The sequence below is a fragment of the Pinus tabuliformis genome, chromosome 1_2 (genome assembly GCF_031772625.1).
Source record: "Pinus tabuliformis cultivar Carrire ecotype Pingquan chromosome 1_2, CPIR1, whole genome shotgun sequence".
NCBI classification, from domain to species: domain Eukaryota; kingdom Viridiplantae; phylum Streptophyta; class Pinopsida; order Pinales; family Pinaceae; genus Pinus; species Pinus tabuliformis.
The window spans coordinates 354,772,033-354,791,566 of NC_142298.1; positions in this window are offsets into that span (position 1 = coordinate 354,772,033).

Below are 19,534 nucleotides of genomic sequence, written 5' to 3' on the forward strand. Positions count from 1 at the left end.
TTGAAGTGCCCAAAAATGTCTATAACACACATGACCCATAGAAAAGATTTTTTTGAAGAATTTACTGACAATGTTGATGGAGCAGTATACTTTGTAGACCAATAAAAAATCAGGCCATCATGGCTTGGCACGATCAGGCTTAAATTGCCTGGACTTTCAGACTTTTTTCTACATCATGTTCTATATCTCCCATAGCTGAAGAGAAACTTGCTGTCCTTGGTCCACATCTGCCAGCAAGGTCACTCCATTCATATGTTTGATGGCAAGCTTGAGGCGAGAAAAGCATCTGACAACTCACTTGTCATGAGGGGAATAGAAGAAGAAAGGCTTCTCAAGTTGCAAGGTACCTCTCCTTGTGCACAAAATTTCTCATACAATTCTCATTATGAAGAAGGTACACTTCCATCAAGTCTATTATGGCATGCTAGATTTGGACATTTGAACTATGACAACCTCCGCTTGTTGAAGAAAAATGGTGTTGCTGGTTTGCTTACAATTCCTATGAAATTTAAGCAATGTGATGCTTGCATTCTAGGAAAGCATAACAAACAGTCTTTTCATTATTCACATTCAAGAGCACATAGAAAACTTGAACTCATTCATTTTCAGATTTATGTGGTCCAATGCCTATTCCTTCTGCAAATGGAAATAAATAGATGATGACATTTATTGATGACTACACCAGAATGTGTTGGGTTTATTTATTGAAGAACAAATCTGATGCTTTTCAAACATTCAAGAACTTTCATAAATGGATTGAAAATGATGCACAATGTCATATTGGGTCCATTCGAACTGATAATGGAAAAGAATACAAATCAAATGAATTTGAAAACTATCTTCACCGACGTAGGATCAAACATCAAACAAATGTGCCTTATAATCCCCAACATAATGGTGTAGCTGAAAGAATGAATAGGACAATCTTAAATATGGTACGATCCATGCTCTTCTTAAAAAATGTAAAGATAATGTTTTGGGCTGATGCTGTTATATGTGCTACATATATAAATAATAGATGTCCATCTAATGCTATTAGAAACAAGACTCCATATGAAATCGTAAAGCATCTCAGGGTCTTTGGTTCCACATGTTATGCCTTGATACCAAAGGTACATAGAAACAAACTTGGTGTAAGAAGTCGTAAGTGTATCTTCTTGGAATATTCAAACACCTCCAAAGCATACCGTCTCTATGATGAAGTCAATAAAAAGTTTGTTGTATCTAGAGATGTAATTTTTCTTGAATCATCCAAAACTGAAAATGTTGTTGAGCGGCAACTTGATCGCTTGGATAGATTCACAAATGCAAAATCATTTCAAGAATTTGATAATCAGATTCCACATCTTGAAGGGGGGATTCCTATACTATATCAACATGTGGAATCTTCTTTTGAAGAACTCTCTCCCCCGCATGAAACTTCAACAACGGATGATGCTTTAAGTAATGTGATTGATAGAATTGGGAGACTCAATTTTGATTCAGTTCCAACTCAGTCAACAGAGCAGCCTGGACCATCTGAGAAAGGTCCCCCAAAGTGGCTGATAAAGACACTCGAAAGTGTTCATCCTGATGAAGTTGGAAAGACAGGAACTAGAAATTCAAACCGACAAAATGGAAGTGATGTAGATGACTCTAATTCACCTGTTGATATGGATGTTTCTTATGATTGTGAATTGAACTTGTCTACAGATTTTGAACCAACTTCCTTCAAAGAAGCTGTTTCTAATGATGAATGGAAAGAAGCGATGCAAAAGGAGTATGATGCCCTCATAAAGAACGACACTTGGAAGTTGGTTGATCCTCCATTAGGAACCAAACCAATTGGTTGCAAGTGGGTCTACAAGAACAAGTATAAAGCTGATGGATCAAGCACAAAGCTAGGCTTGTGGAAAAAGGTTTTCATAGAAGGAAGGGGTCGATTATGAGGAGACTTTTGCCCCCACAGCAAAATGGGCTACCATCCAGACACTCTTTGCCCTAGCAGCTCAGATCGGTTGGAAAGTCCATCAAATGGATGTAAAAACTGCTTTCTTTAATGGAGATCTAAAAGAGAATATTTTTGTGTCCCAGCCTGAAGGATTTACTGTGAAAGGACATGAACATAAAGTATGCAAACTTGTGAAGTCCTTGTATGGCCTCAAACAAGTACTGCGAGCTTGGTATGAAAAACTAAATGAGCATCTTCTGAAACTCAATTTCAAACATTATGATCTTGATGATGCAACTTTATTTTTCAAGAAATTTGGGAAAACAGTTGTATATCTTGTGGTATATGTAGATGATCTTTTGATGACAGGGAACAATGAAAGCTACATTGCATCCATAAAGAAGGATTTAGGGAAAAGTTTTGAAATGACTTATTTGGGCTATGTTCATTACTATCTTGGTATTGAAGTAACCCAACATCCGAAGTCCATATTTCTTTCTCAAAAGAAATACATTGGAGATTTGTTGAACAGGTTTGGCATGACAGAATGCAATCCTCTTACTACTCCATGGAACAAAACTTAAAGCTCACATCTATTGAAGGAAAAGAATTTGAGGATGCAACAAAATATAGACAACTTGTAGGAAGTCTCAACTACCTGACTACTACCAGACCAAACATTTCGTTTTCCGTTGGAATCCTCTCCAGGTTTATGCAAAAGCCTTGTGAGGGACATTGGTATGCTGCAAAAAGAGTTCTAAGGTACTTGAAGGGAACTCAAGACTTTGGAATCAAGTATACACAGGTGGACGACTTCAGTTTGATTGGATACTCTGATTTAGACTTCGGTGGAGACAAAGAAATTGGGGTATCTACTTCAGGATATGGTATGAGTCTTGGATCAAGAGCTGTCTCCTGGAGATCATGCAAACAATCAGTTCCAGCAAATTCTACAACAGAAGCATGAGACATGGCAGTAGCTGAAGCAATAAAAGAAATTATGTGGCTCAGGAAAATGCTTGAAGATTTGTAGGTAAAACAAGTACAATCAACTCCACTCATGATTGACAATACCTCAGCAATAAAGTTGGCCAAGAACCCAAAGTTCCATGATCAAACAAAGTACATCAATACCAAATATCATCTGATTCGACATCATGTTGAGGCCAAAACAATACATCTCTGTCATTGTTCCACTAATGAGAAAATTGCCGACATCTTCACCAAAGCACTTGGAAGAGAAAAGCTTGAATGATTCAGAATGATGCTTGTACTCACCAACATCCCTTTAGATTAAGGGGGGGGGGGGGATGTTGACACCTAATCATCAGAATATGATGAATAAATATAATCAATGTAAATAAATAATAAGAGATATGAACAGTCATCAAGAGATGAAGTGAGCAGTCTCCCTCATATATATAATAAAGACCAACCTGAAGGAATAATACAAATTGATTTGTTTTGAGGAGTCATTGCCTGGTCTAACATAGTGCAAGATCTATTCTCCATATATAATTCATAATGCAAAAGAAAAATCCTCAATAATCCGTAGATCTAAGATTTTCTCACCTCTCACATACAACTCTAAATCAGTAGTGCTTTTAGAATTCCAAAATTGTAGAGGAGAGAAGCCCCCCAATACATTCTACAATATGCTATTTATAATATATACAAAAAGAATTCTCAACAAGAAAGATTGATAAAAAATAAATTTGCTCCATCAATTTTCATTGGTCCAAAATTCCATTCTTCTATTGTTGGAGCATTCTCATTGATTAAGATCTTCTTCTCCTCTTCTCTTCAACTGTTTTCCTGCAAAAACAAATCAAAACAAAATTAAAATGCAAAAATAAAATCAAAATGTTAAATATAGAATTAAAACATATACAATCAAAACTTAATTAAATAATTATGGAAAGGAAACCAGAGCTTTCTATTGATGTCCGTGATGATTTAATTGGTCAAGGAGAACATGGATGAATGAAGCTGCAATCAGAAGAAGTTGTGGGCAAATGAAAACGCAAAAAATTAAACTTAGAAATTAGTTTTATTAAAAAATTCGGAGCTTGATATTCTGCTGGATTTTAAACCCAATAAATGATCAAATATGGAAATGAAACTACTTCGGAAATATTCTCCATAATTTTATATTTCCAATGAACCATCCCGGGTCTCATTTGGCTATGTAAAATTCCATTTATGAACTTCCAAAGTTGGTATATTAAAATTGATAAAATTCTGGAAATTCTGTTGCTTACGTAAAAGTTTGAATTTTTAATTCTAAATTAAATTACTATTATCTTTTAATTAATACTAATTAATGTTAATTACAAACTTAAAATTAATTAAAAGACAAAATTAAATTAATTAAAAACAAAATTTAATAATTAATTAAAAATAATTATTATATTATATTAATTTTATAATTTAAATTATAATAAAGATATAAATTAATGATTATATTAATATAATGTTCTAATATTTTATTTAAAAAACATAATAAAAATGTCACGCTAACATATGACTTCATTCACGTATCTTATGAAATGACGAAGTTTAATGTTAATGGAGGGATATGGGTGAGGTGAGTGTGAGGGGGAGGGTGAAGTCACGCCGTCGGGAGGTATAAGGAATGATCGAAAAAAATTTATATTAAAAATTTTTAACCAACAAATCACAAAATTGTGAATTTTAAAATGAGTGTCAAATGAAATTGCGATATTGTCACAAATTTTTATCGCTTTAGATCGCATTTTTTGGAGGGAAGAGAGGGAATGTGAAGTGGGGCTCAAGTGAATTAATAATCTTACAAATTGGACTTCAACCACTTTGTAATTTGGGGTTTTGGGTTTAGTAATTTGTTTTTAAAATAACAAATTGGAGTAAATTACCAAGATCGCTAAACGTTTTTCAACTAATGTACAATTTAGTTGGGTTATTTTGTAGGATTGTTAGTGGAAAAAAATGAAAGAATAAGTAAAAATTAATTAAGATTTAATATTCACAATAAATGACTATTTTAATTGCAAAAATTGAATTATCATATATTTATTTACATTTTTTAGTCTAGGTGAGAAAATGATCAAACTTCCAAGGAGTGCTATTTACAAATTTGTTGACCAAATGAGGCAAAATAAGTATTGATGGAAAGTTTGTGAAAAGTTCGATTCAATGAAACAATCAAAATAGAAATTCAACGAAAGTAAAAAAAGAGAATTTTTTTTAGGATAATTAACTTAATGAAAATCATAAAATATGCTTAGCGAACAATTAATATAAAGAGTCCCCATTATTTGAGTCAATAGGTAAAAAATAGGGGGTGTTGGGTTTTCCCTACAACAGAAGCATAGTCATCCAGGTAGGAAGATACATCTATCATGCATATGGGGAGTTAGGACAATGATGCAATAACATTTTATAGCCTTCTAAAAGCTATGAATGAATTGGAAAAAGGCCAAATGGAGATAGTGCAAGGCCAAAAGGAGATAGTGGAGATGTTTAGGCAACAAATTCTGAATGGTGGTTGGCCACATGATAACAAGGGTAGTAATGGAGAGTCAAAAACTGGTAAGAAGTAGGTACATCCCAGATTAAACCTGTGACTAACCCACAAATTCATCCTCACATTGACAATGGGATACCTTGATCCACTATGCCCAAATTTTTGGCTGCAAGTACAGTGGGTTAGGCAGATCAGGATGATTTATCATTATATGCTTACTTCTAGGAATACTAGTTGATGGGGGATGATTTCCAAGCCACAATAACATTTAATGAGTTTTTCCATCACAAAGGAAACAACAAAATAATGTATTTAACAAGGCATCTGCTCAGAACATGGAGGTGCAACATATAATTAGGAAATTGACTCTCCCTAATTTTGAATGTTCTACTAGGTGCACAACAAGAACGTGGATTCAAAGACTTGACACTTACTTCCAGTTGAACCTAATGGTAGAGGCATATGCTATCAAATTAGCCACCCTACATCTAGAAGGGGAGGGACATGATTGGTGGTACAATGGGATGAATACCTTATGTCATGAAGGTGTAAGTTCGTATGAGGAATTCACACAAAGGGTGATAAAGTGATTTGATAGAAGGGATCCTAAAAAGAATTTTCGATAGTTGGAACAACATAGGTAATAGCTAGGGTAGAAGCATATATATCAGAATTTTAGAGGCTAATAGAGATGGTGACATATATATCAAAAGCTAGACAAGTCAGGATATTTATAGAAGGGCTAGTTGAGCCACTATGTGTGGATGAAGGCCAACAATCCCGCTTCCTTATAGAATGCAATCAGTAAAGCACAAGACATGTAGGATGTAATCCCTAAGACAATATTTCCATCTAAACTGACCATTCCGCTGAAAGTTAAGGAAATTACATCTCCTCAAAAGGAGTGGATTGGGAGGAGTACATTGGATGAGGAGACTGGGAGGGACCTTAGGCGGAGGAAGCTATGTTTCACTTGTCAGGAGCCATGGGCAATAGGTTATAGATGTGCATGTAAAGTTAATATCACTACATTGAGGTGTTATCGGGTAGTGAGGATGAGGAGGTTAAATAGGATAAACCAGAGGAGGAGTTCCAAGAGATGAAGGATGGTGAACCTCATGTTGGGACTAAAGGTGGTGTTATTGATTCACTTATAAGTGTTCCCAGGTTCCACACACTCAGATTTAGGGGCACTATATAGGGAAAATGAGTAGTGATGTTGATTGATGGTGGGGCTACCCATAATTTCATAGATGCCAGCCTTGTGTTAAGGAGGGGATTAGCTATTAAGGATTTTGAAGGATTTTAAATGGTGATACAAGGGGATAATCTAATTAAATGCACCAAGATGATCCCCAAGTTGAGTATAACAATGGCAAATTACAAGATAACAAATGATTTTTTCATGGTGAATGTTCCTGACACCAATGTGGTATTGAGAGTTCATTGGCTCTACTCTATAGGGTGTTACACCATTGATGATAGGGATGTGGATATGGAGTTCATTGGATGAGATGGCAAGAAGGTAGTATTGAGAGGCATACACACCTATTCGTAGAAGGTGGTATCATCAAATATGATGGAGACAAATATGAGGCATGCAGAAATTGAATGGGCAATAGAGTGTTAGATCATTGTTAAGAGATCGACATATCAACCATGGAAGTATCCAACATGTATTTAAGCTCTATTACAAAAGCATCAGAATGTTTTTGAAGACAATCCCCTAGGAAGTACTCCTAATAGATGTTTTTTAGCACATCATTGATTAAGAGGAGGGGGTCCAAACTATTATTACCACTCCATACTAGCATCCAAAGGCGTACAAGATGAGATCGAGAAGTCCATCTAGGAGCTTCTTGCATTAGGCCACATTTGTCCTATATCGAGCCCATTTGCCTCGCTAATCGTTCTGGTGAAAAATAAGGACGAGACCTTATGAATGTGCATAGACTACAGAGACTTGAACAAGAAGACCACTAAGAAACGATACCCAATCCCCAAGATTGATGAGCTAAAGGGAGCTAAATATTTCTCCAAGATAGACCTTCACTCTAGATACCATAAGGTTTGAGTTAAGGAGCAGGAAATTTCAAACACCCCTTTCCAGTCCCATTATGGGGACTATGAGTTGTTGGTTATGCCCTTCGGTTAACCAATGCTCCAGCCAATTTCCAACTTTGCATGATTTATGTTTTCAACATACAACTACATAAATTTGTATTGGTTTTCTTTGACAATATATTGGTGTATAGTAGGACATCAGATGAGCACTTGCAACATTTGTGTTGGGCGTGGAGCCTGATTATCTTATGTATTCCAAGGTTTCAACTGGATGTATACCCCAGGAATATTGTACACCCCTCCATGAGGGGGGGACTTGTCCCCCCTATGGGGGTTCTGGGAGGTCGATCTCCCTCAACTGGGGGGTTCGAGGGCCAGCGGTTCCCCGGTGGGGGTTCGGGGGCAACGCCCCCGAAGCTAAAAATAAATGTAAAATTTCCTTGTAAAAGTCTAGTATTTTCTAGTCAATCTGGGCCGTTCATTAGGCGGATGATCTGATGGTAGAAGTTATGTTTAGTTTAGGGTTTTTTGCCCTAGAAGGCAACCCCTCACTATATATGAGGGAATTGTATTGTGTCTAGATAGATCAGTATTTTGAGTGAGGAAGAAGAAGGAGATTGAGAGTGAAGAGGGTGTTACAAAGGATCTGATGTAGGTTGTATCTCTTTAGTTTGCTAGATAATATAAAAGGAAGGACTATTTGTTTCTCTGTGGACGTACCCAAACTGGGTGAACCACGTATATCTGCGTCCTTCTGATTTTATGCGTTTTTTGTGTTTATATTTCTGCAATATTTTATGTGTAACATTTCTCTGTAATATATAATTTTCTAACAACTGGTATCAGAGCCGAAGGTCTATTTGTTTGATAAACTCACAGGAGAGAAGGGTTCCTAGTTCGAGTGGGAGCAATGGCAGAAGATGGTAGGTTTAGGGTCGAAAAATTCAACGACCAAAACTACTAGCTGTGGAAGATGTAGATGGAAGATTATCTATATCAAAAATATCTGTACCTACCATTGAGCAGAAAGACAAAGAAGCCGATGAGTATGATAGACACATAATGGAATATTCTCGATAGAAAGACACTTAGAACAATATCGCTGTGCCTAGCGGTGTCGGTAGCGTTTAATATTTCAAAGGAAACGAAAACAAAGGGTTTAATGTCAATATTGGCCAAACTATATGAAAAAACCTTGGCCTCAAATAAGGTATTTCTTATGAAGCGTTTATTTAATATGAAGATGTCAGAAGGTGGATCTGTTGCAGACCATTTAAATGATTTTAATACAGTTACAAGTCAATTAAGTTCTGTAGGGGTAACTTTTGATGATGAAGTTAGGGCTCTGTTATTTCTGTGCTCATTGCCAGAAAGTTGGAATGGTTTAGTTATGGCCATTAGTAACTCTGCCTCTGGATCTAGTACTTTAAAGTTTGATGATGTTGTCGGTGCAATCCTTAGCGAGGAAATGCGACGGAAAAGCTTCGGTGAGACATTAGGTAATGCTTTGACTGTAGAGACGAGGGGAAGAAAAATGGAAAGAGGGAAAAGCCCAGGATATCGCAGTAAGTGAAGAAAAGGCAGATCCAAGTCCAGATCAGGGATAGTGTGCTGGAAATGCGGGAAGAAAGGACACCTGAAGAAAGATTGCAAGTCTTGAAAGGGAAAAGACAGAGATGTGCAACAAACTAGGGAACTGATTCATTCAGTTGCAAACTACCCATTTCAAGTCAAAGGCAAGTTCATAAGTTTAGGAGCTATTCCAACAAATCTAAACTGAGAACTAAAAAGTAGTCAGTGGAACAACTTGCCTCTAAAAACTAGGGAACTGATTCATTCAGTTGCAAACTACCTTTTCATGGATGAATCTACCTCTATGAGTGAAAATTTAGCATAATTACATCAAAATCCATAAAGTCACATTAAATTACGACATGAGTTTGACTATTAGAAAGAGAAAAGTCAAACTGTGAAGAAACTAGGTGAAAAACAGAGTTTTTTGGCCAAAATGAGCAAATTTCATCCTATGCGCCACGCTGATTTCCCTATGAATAACGCCTTTTTACAGCTGATTTTGGAGGCCTTCCCATGCACCAAATTTTCTCCAAGTGGGCTTGTTGGAAAGGTCTACCTGTCTATCTTACAAAACAAGTGGAATTTCTGAATTTGGCCTCCATTTACCCCTCCAAAACTGAGTTCTCCCAACACTGCTTCCTGTGTGTCCAAAAATGAGCAGAAGGTCATTTTTGAGGTGTTTTGACCTTTTTGGAAGCTCAAAACCTGTCAAAATTTCTTAGCTATGTGAGGGAATTCATAGTTTTTCATGAAAAATCCAAAAATGCTGAGTTTTCCTCAAAAGGAGGTCTCTATCAAAAGTGTGTGCCAAGTGGCACGTCACATCAAACAGAAAAACCTATTTTTTAGGCCAAAAATTTCAAAATTGCAAAAAGTGTCCCAAATTACTTGCAAAGGCAAACATTAGAAAATGGGTAGTTTGCAACTGGCGCGCCAAGTGCAATAGAGAACTAAAAAGTAGGCAGTGGAACAGTTTTCCTCTAAAAACTAGGGAACTGATTCATTCAGTTGCAAACTACCCTTTTTCTAATGAACTTCCCTTTGTCTAATGTTGCCTTTGACTTGCTTTTAAAACTCTATTTTTGGGAAGTTTGCTTTATTTTGCCTTTGATGAACTAAATGCTTTGACTTTTTGTTTGCTTTGCAGGTGATGGAGTTACAGAGGCTTGGCAAGGTGACCAGGGTTGCCACTGAAGTTATTACATATGGAAAAAATGAAATTACATCAAATTTGTACATAAAAACATAAAAACTCTATTTTTCCTCAAAACAGGGTTTTGAGGAAAAATCAATCACTGAGCAAGTGATTATGCAAATTATTGTTGCTGAAACTTTATTTGACCTCTTCATGCGCCTGCTCACCTTTATTGATGAAACCCTAGACCTAATGAAACCTAAAACCCTAAAAATGACTTTTCCAAATTTAAAGACAAAAAATCACTGCAAATGATCTAGATGAATGAAAATGGGCTAGTAGGTAAATAACATGAAAGAAAATGTATAATAAGCCACTATCGTCAGATGATCCATGACCCTAATGGAATGCAGTTGATCGAGTGAGACACCTAACATGTAATGCAACAAGAGAATTTGATCACTAATGGAGGGATGAAGATACCGACACTAACAGAAGTGTCTCAGATCAGATAATGGAGGTGAATATTGCAGCAAAGAGTTTGATAGGTACTGTTTAGAGAATGGAATTCGTAGAGAGAAGATAGTTCTAGGAACACCACAAGAAAGTGGGGCGTTGGAAAGGATGAACAGGACAATCATGGAGCGTGCAAGGTGCATGAGATTGCATGCAGGATTGCCTTTACAATTTTGGGCAGATGTTGTAGACACTACTATTTATCTAATAAACAGAGGGCCTTCAAGTTCCTTGGATGGTGGTATTCCATAGGAGGCATGGACAGGTAAAAAGGTAAACTATTATTTTTTAAAGACTTTTGGTTGTGAAGCCTTTGTCCACATTAACAAAGAAAATAGAACAAAGCTTGAGGCAAAATCAAAGAAATGTACCTTTATTGGATATGGTGTTAATGATTTTGGTTATCGTTTATATGATTATGAAAATAAAAAAAATCATTAGGAGTAGAGATGTAATATTCAATGAAAAGGTCTTGTATAAGAATCAGTTGCAGGAAAAGAAACAGAAAAAGGAAAATAGAGAATACATAGTGCTTGATGATATCATAGGAAAAGTGATGGTGCCTGAAAATCATAATGATCAACAGCCAGAACAACAACCACAACAACAACAAGCACTTCAAACACTTGAAAGTGGTGTTAGAAGATGTCCCAGGATAAGTAGACCCCCTGAACGATACTCTCCTTCATTATATTATGTATAGTTGACTGATTTTGGTGAACTAGAATGTTATGAAGAAGAAGTGCAGGTAGAAACCAGGAAGACGTGGGAATCAAGCCATGAAAGAAGAGATGGACTCCTTAGCACATAACCAGACTTGGGACTTGGTCAAGTTTCCTGCAGGTAAAACAACATGTAGAAATTTCACCTATAGAACAAGCCGATATATGCAATGTCCTAAAGCATAATACTTGTTCTACTTCTACAAAACATTAAGAAGAAGCATAATCGAAATCATGAGAAACATCAAGTAGAAACATGCATAACTAATCAAGAGAATTAATCACACATAACACAAGATATATCCAGAGGAAAGAACCAGCATAAAACCCCAACCATGTATTATCAATCAAGTGGAAATCCTCTTCACAATACAAAAAGAATTAGCTCTCAAGCTATTTAGTTCTCAATGAACTATGAAGATATGAAGATATGTCTCATGACCCACCCAAGCCCTGTTTATATAGGCTTTCCCTATGGTCCTTACGTAGTTTGCTTAGGAAATAATAGCAAAATCATATGCTATTAATTCCAACATACCAAAAACAACCAGTGGTCCAACTACGTATTCCTTGAGAACACTAGTTCCTCAACCATGCAAAAACTACTTACTAGAAATAGTTAAGCATCTGATAGTACATTGTCCCACATCTAATCTCAACTGGGTCTCTGACAGAACTGACATGCAACAATTATCCATGAGTGAATCCTCAATTATCTAAAATAATAGTTGTCACATGCATGCAAGCATTAACAAACTATATTTTATTATTTTAACAACTTTTAAAAATAATCTAATTGAACTTGACTAGCAAGAACTAAGTCAGCTGATTCTCTCAACATAGAACTCATGCTTATTCCCTCAATTAGTGGAGGAAACTCATGTGCATGCTCACAAAGACTTCAAATTTGAATTTCCTTAATTAATTAACTCAACTGAATTAATTAATTAATATTTCAAACTACTGTTAAGACCAAAATTAATTTTACTTCCTATAGATAGACTAGGGACTGCTATAAATAGGAAGGGACCCAGAGATGCTATTTTTAGACATGCTATTTTTAGTAGGTCAATTTTTAGCTCATTCTAAATTTAGCATTTCTTGCACACTTTTCAACACTCCCTCTCAAAAAGAAAGGGATTACCAACAACCCTGATCCTGTCTCTATGGAACTCAAACTTGCCCTTTGACAATGCCTTTGTAAAAATATCTACATCCTGTTCCTCGGTCGAAATATACTGCAACATCATGATCCTCTTGACCACACAATCCCGTAGATGATGATAACGGATATCTATATGCTTGGACCTATCCTGAAACACTGGATTCTCAAAGAGTTTAATGCAACTCTGATTATCACAATATATCACCGTTGGATCCATCATCTGACCAAACAATCCCACTAGGATCTTCCGCATCCAGATGGCCTCACATGCAGCCTGACTTGCTGCCAGGTACTCTACCTACGCTGAGCTAAGTGCAACAGATCTGTGTTTTCGGCTATACCAAGAAATTGCAGCTAACCTAAGGTTGAAGATCCCTCCAAAAAAGCTCTTCCTGTCTGATGGACTACCTGCCCAATCTGCATCTATGAAGCCTTGGAGCTTCACTCCCTCTTTCTGCTTGTACCATAATCCATACTGTGTAGTGCCTCTGAGATATATTAGCACATGCTTTGTCACCTTCCAAAATAACTTGGCTGGCTGAACCATAGCTTGACTCAACTGGTTCATTGCAAAGACAAATCTGGTCATGTGTTCACTAGATACATGAGTGAACCCACAAGCTGCCGATAAACTGTAGCGGCTACTACCTCACCTGAAGTAGCATCCTCCTTCCTCTAGTTACCTGCTAGAGGAGTCTCCATGGGCTTGCACATATCCATGTGGAAGCACCTCAGTATCGCATTGGCATACTAGCCTTGAGAAACAAATACTTCCCCATCTCTTTGCCACACCTCCATGCCTAGAAAGTAGTGCATGAGGCCCATGTCCTTCATCTAAAACTCTCTTGCAATATCCTTCTTGTAAGACTTGATCAACTCATCATTACCTGTCAAAATTAGATCATCGACATAAAGTACAATAATCAATAGCTTACCATCTACAATGATGTGGTAGAGGTTTGCATCCACTTCACTCTTGGTGAAGCCCAACCCGGTGAAATAGCTGTCGATCCTGGTATACCAAGCACGGGGTGCTTGCGTCAACCCATACAATGCTCGCTTGAGCAAGCACACATGTGACTCACGATCGAAGGTCTCAAATCCTTCGGGCTACTCAATGTATACCTCTTCCTTAATCTCCCCATTGAGGAAAGCTGTCTTCACATCCATCTGATGGATCTTCCAACCCATCTATGCTGATAGTGCTAGAATCGATCTGATCGATGAGTACCTTGCAACAGGAGCATAGGTCTCATCATAGTCAATCCCCTCAACCTGTGAGAAACCATGGGCAACAAATCTTTCCTTATGTTTCTCAATACTACCATCAGCTGCCTGCTTTACCTTGTAAAGCCATCGGGAAGTAACTACTGACTTGTCCCCTGGTCTAGGAACAACATCCCATATGCTGTTCCTCATGATAGAATCATACTCCTTTACCATCGCATCCATCCAAACTGGCTGCTACACTACCTCCTCAAAAGAAGAAGGCTCAGTCACTACACACTCCCCAACCAGGGTCATGTAGCCAGTGTATCTATCTTGAGATCTCCTCTGTCTATGATGAGAGGATGGCTGCCCACATTCTCTCTTGCATCCTGGATCAATCTGTCAGCTTCTTGAGAGTGTTTCCGCCCCTCTTTGGAATAATCTCCAGTAGTGGTGATCTCCACCACTGGAATCTTTGCATGCGGCTGCTCCGCATTATCAGGATGCTCCTCCTCCTTAGGTACTAGTAGTTCCTCATAATCACCATGCAACTTGAGCTCCCTCTTAAGTGACTCTCGCATGGCTCGCTGGTCATCGAACTTCAGATCCCTACGCACTACTATCCTCTGACTGGCAGGCAGAAACACTCGATAGTTGTGAGGTGTATCCGTATACCCCACAAGTATTCCCAACTCAGCTATTGGGTCTAGCTTCTTCCGAGCATCTTTCGTCACATGACAGTAAACTGGTGATCCAAAGATATGGAAGTGACTTAGATCTGTCCGCTTCCTTGGAAAAGCCTATATAGGTGTCTTCATCCCCAAAATATGACGAGGACTTATGTTCTGAAGATACACTGCTATATTGCATGCCTCAGCCCACAGATGAAGTGGTAGGCTTTGGTCATGCAACATCGCTCAAGTTGCTTCCACAATAGATCTATTCTTCCTTTCGGCCACCCCATTCTATTGTGGGTTATGAGGTGCCGTGAGTTCTCGTTTAATTCCTTCTGAAGCACATAAGTCTTTAAACTGCTGGGAAACATACTCTCCACCGTTATCACTCCGCAAGGCCTTTATCTTCCTCCCTGATTCTTTCTCTGCCAAAGCTTTGAACTCACAAAACTTCAAGAAGGTTTGATCCTTATTTTGCATGAAGTAGATCCAACATCCACGAGAAAAATCATCTATAAAAATAACAAAGTACCTTTGCTTTGCGGTGGAGGCTGTAGAGAAGGGCCCACATAGATATGAATGAACTCGATCCAAAACTACTCCTGCTCTACCATCCCGATCATGAAAGGAAGCCTTCGCATACTTACCTAGAGTACAACCTTTGCATGTGCTTGTCTGCTCCAGTTTGCACTTGGGTAATCCAGTAGAAATTTGTTGCATGATCTTCAAGGCCCCATGATGCAAGTGGCCCAATATCCTATACCATAACTCGCCAATATCTTGGCCATGCACCACTTCTACCTTGGAACTGAGAGCAACACAATCTTCTACCTGTAACTTTTAGAGATTCTTAATTTGAATCCCAATCTGTTTGGTCTGTCTAGTGCCGATATGCCTTAGGAAAACCTTTCCCAAACTAAAGACTACATCATAGCCTTTATCATCAAGCATAGCAATAGACACAAGATTCTTTTTCAGCCCTGGTACATACATAACATTAGAAAGAGTGAGGGGAGAACCATGCTCCCTCTAAAACATAACCGTACCACTACCTGAGACACAATACTTTCCATCCTCGCCCATCTTGATCTGTATCTAGAGATCCTTCTCCTCCAAAGTGCTAAAAAGATTCTTGTCACTTGACATGTGGAAAGAATCTCCACTGTCCAAATACCAAACACATCCTATGTTGGATGAAACCATGCATGCAATAAGAGAGAAATCCATCTCAAACTGTGAAGCTAGTGCATCACCATCAGATTCCTTGGAGGAACCTTTCTTCTTGGAATTCCTCTTTGGGCAATTATTAGCATAATGACCCAACTCATGACAATGAAAGCATCTCACCTTCGACTTGTCAAACTTCTTCCCTCCTTGAGAAGACTTGGAATGGGATGCCTTCCCTTTCCATTTCTTAGCTTTAGAAGCTAAAGCCAATTTCTCTTCATCATCATGTTTTGATGAAGAAGCTCCATCCCGGTGCTTCATTTGATCTCCTCCTGCATCAAATCCAACCATAGTCGTTCCCAATCTGGCAGTTTGTCCCTTCCATTCACTGATTCTTGGTAGTTATGCCAATGCTTAGGAAGGCCAAGGAGTGCTAGACTCACCATATCCTCATCAGCTGTAGTGACTCTTACACTTGCAACCTCATCTCTGCAGGTGGTGAGCTTGTTCAAGAATGTAGAAATAGAGTCACCCTTCTCACACTTGATCTTTCGAAGCTTGTCCTTCAATGCCAACTTCCTTTGATCACTGCTATTCTGACATAAATATTTCAATGTTTTCCACATTGCAAATAGAGACTCCTTCCCATGGAGGCTTGAGATTATGTGATCTTGAACGCCCTCCAAGAGAATTCTCCTAGCTCTAGCCACACACTTACCCCATTCCACCAGCTCAATCTTGTCAGTAGGCTTAGGGATTTCTTGATCAATGAAATCCTTAAGCCCATTATCTTCCCAAACTGCCTCCATGTGATCCTTCCAAGCTATATAGTTTGAGCTGCCATCAAGGGCATACTCAAGCCTCAAACCATTGAATGCCATCGATGAAATAGATGTGATAAGAACTTGAGATCTATATCAAGAATAAGAATCTTCGAATTCCTCTTGCTAGTATATTGTTCTTGCTTGATCACCTGTGCTCTGATACCATGTAGAAATTTCACCTGTAGAACAAACCGATATATGCAATGTCCTAAAGCATAATACTTGTTCTACTTCTACAAAACATTAACGAAAGCATAATCGAAATCATGAGCAACATCAAGTAGAAACATGCATAACTAATCAAGATAATTAATCACACATAACACAAGATATATCCAGGGGAAAGCACCAACATAAAACCCCAACCATGTATTATCAATCAAGTGGAAATCCTCTTCACAATACAAAAAGAATTAGCTCTCAAGCTATTCAATTCCCAATGAACTATGAAGATATGAAGATATGTCTCATGAACCACCCAAGCCCTGTTTATATAGGATTTCCCTATGGTCCTTACGTATTTTTCTTAGGAAATAATAACAAAATCACATGCCATTAATTTCAACATACCAAAAACAACCAATGGTCCAACTACACATTCCTTTAGAACACTAGTTCCTCAACCATGGAAAAAATACTTACTATTAATAGTTAAGCATCTGATAGTACACTGTCCCACATCTGATCTCAATTGGGTCTTTGACAGAACTGACATGCAACAATTATCCATGATTGTATCCTCAGTTATCTAAAATAACAGTTGTCACATGCATGCAAGCATTAACAAACTATATTTTATTATTTTAACAACTTGTTAAAATAATCTAACTGGACTTGACTAGTAAGTACTAAGTCAATTGATTCTCTCATTATTGAACTCATGCTTATTCTTTCAATCAGTGGAGGAAACTCATGTGCATGCTCACAAAGACTTCAAATTCGAATTTCCTTAATTAATTAACTCAACTGAATTAATAATTAATATTTCAAACTATTGTTAAGACCAAAATTAATTTTACTTCCTATAGATAGACTAGGGACTGCTATAAATAGGAAGGGACCCATAAATGCTATTTTTAGACATGTTATTTTTAGACATGCTATTTTTAGTAGGTCTATTTTTAGCTCATTCTAAATTTATCATTTCTTGTTGCACACTTTTCAACACAACATTGCAGAATAAATGGGTTTACAAGTTGAAGGAAGAAGATGGAGGTAGAAAAAGGTATAAAGCTAGACTTCTGGTGAAACGATTTGCACAGAAAAAGGGTATAGACTTTGATGAGATATTTTCTCGTGTTGTGAAAATGACTTCAATCAAAACTATTCTAAGTCTAGTAGCAGCTGAAGATTTGCATCTTGAGCAGTTAGATGTAAAGACAACCTTTCTCCATGGGGATTTGGAGGAAGAGATATATATGCAGCAACCATAAGGACATGAGGTAAAAGGGAAGGAGAAACTAGTGTGTAGTTTGAAGAAGAGCTTATATGGCTTAAAACAGGCTCCAAGGCAGTGGTATATAAAATTTGATAGGTTTATGTCTGAACAAGGTTATACTAGATGTCACTCTGATCATTGTGTTTATCTCAAAAGGCAAAATGATGGCAACTATATTATATTGTTATTGTATGTAGATGAGATGCTTGTTGTAGGTTCTAACATGTAAGAGATAAATGTGCTCAAAATAAAATTGGCAAACTCATTTGCAAAGAAGGATTTGGGTGCTGCAAAACAAATCCTTGGTATGAGAATAACTAGAGATAGGAAGAATCACAAATTAACATTATCTCAAAGTGAGTACATATAAAAGGTTTTGAAAAGGTTTAATATGCAGAATGCAAAACCGGTTAGTATACCTTTGGCCAACCATTTCAAATTAAGTAAGGAGGCGTGTCCCAAGACTCAGGAAGAAATGGCTCATATGTCTAAAGTTCCATATGCATCAGCAGTTGGAAGCTTAATGTATGCAATGGTCTGCACAAGGCCTGATATTGCACATGCAGTGGGAGTTGTAAGCAGGTACATGAACAATCCAACAAAAGAACATTAGATGGTGGTGAAGTGGATTCTCAGGTATTTGAGAGGTACCACAAATCAAGCATTATGCTTTGGTGGTTCAAACATTGCTCTACAGGGATATGTTGATGCAGATATGGCAGCTGATAGAGATAACATGAGGAGCACAACAGGGTATGTGTTTACTGTAGGTGAAACAACTGTTATTTGGGTCTCAAAACTACAAAGTGTTGTTGCACTCTCAACAGCAGAAGCATAGTATGTTGCTGCTATAGAGGCAAGTAAAGAAATGATTTGGTTACAAAGGTTTTTGGATGAATTGGGTAAGAAGCAGGAGTTGGGCAGGTTATACAGTGACAGCCAGAGTGCCATACATCTTGCAAAGAACTCTGCATTTCATTCCAAGACTAATCATATACAACTCAAGTACCATTTTATACGGTCAACGTTCGAAGATGGACAGTTGAAGCTGGAAAAGATACACACTAGCCAGAATCCTGCATATATGTTAATGAAAGTTGTAACTAGGGAGAAACTGAGAATCTGCTCAATTTCAATTGGTCTTAAAGTATGATGAAGAAAATGAGAAACAACCAGGTCCAAAGTGGAGTCATTGTCTAGCAAATGAAGCAACGGTGGAGTTGCTATAATCAGTCTCCAAGTGGGAGATTGTTGGGTGTGGAGCCTGATTATCTTTTGTATTCAAAGGTTTCAGCTGGATGTATACCCCATGAAGATTGTACACCCCTCCACGCAGGGGGGTGCGGGGGTTTGGGGGGGCCGATCTCCCTGGCTAGGGGGTCTGGGGGCCAGTAGCCCCCCAACGGGGGTTCAGGGGCAGTGCCCCCGAAGCTAAAAATAGATGTAAAATTTCCTTGTAAAAGTCTAGTAATTTCTAGTCAATCTGTGCTGTTCATTAGGCGGATGATCTGATGGTAGAAGTTATGTTTAGTTTAAGGTTTTTTGCCCTAGAAGGAAACCCCTCACTATATATGAGGGAATTATATTGCATCTATATAGATCAATATTCT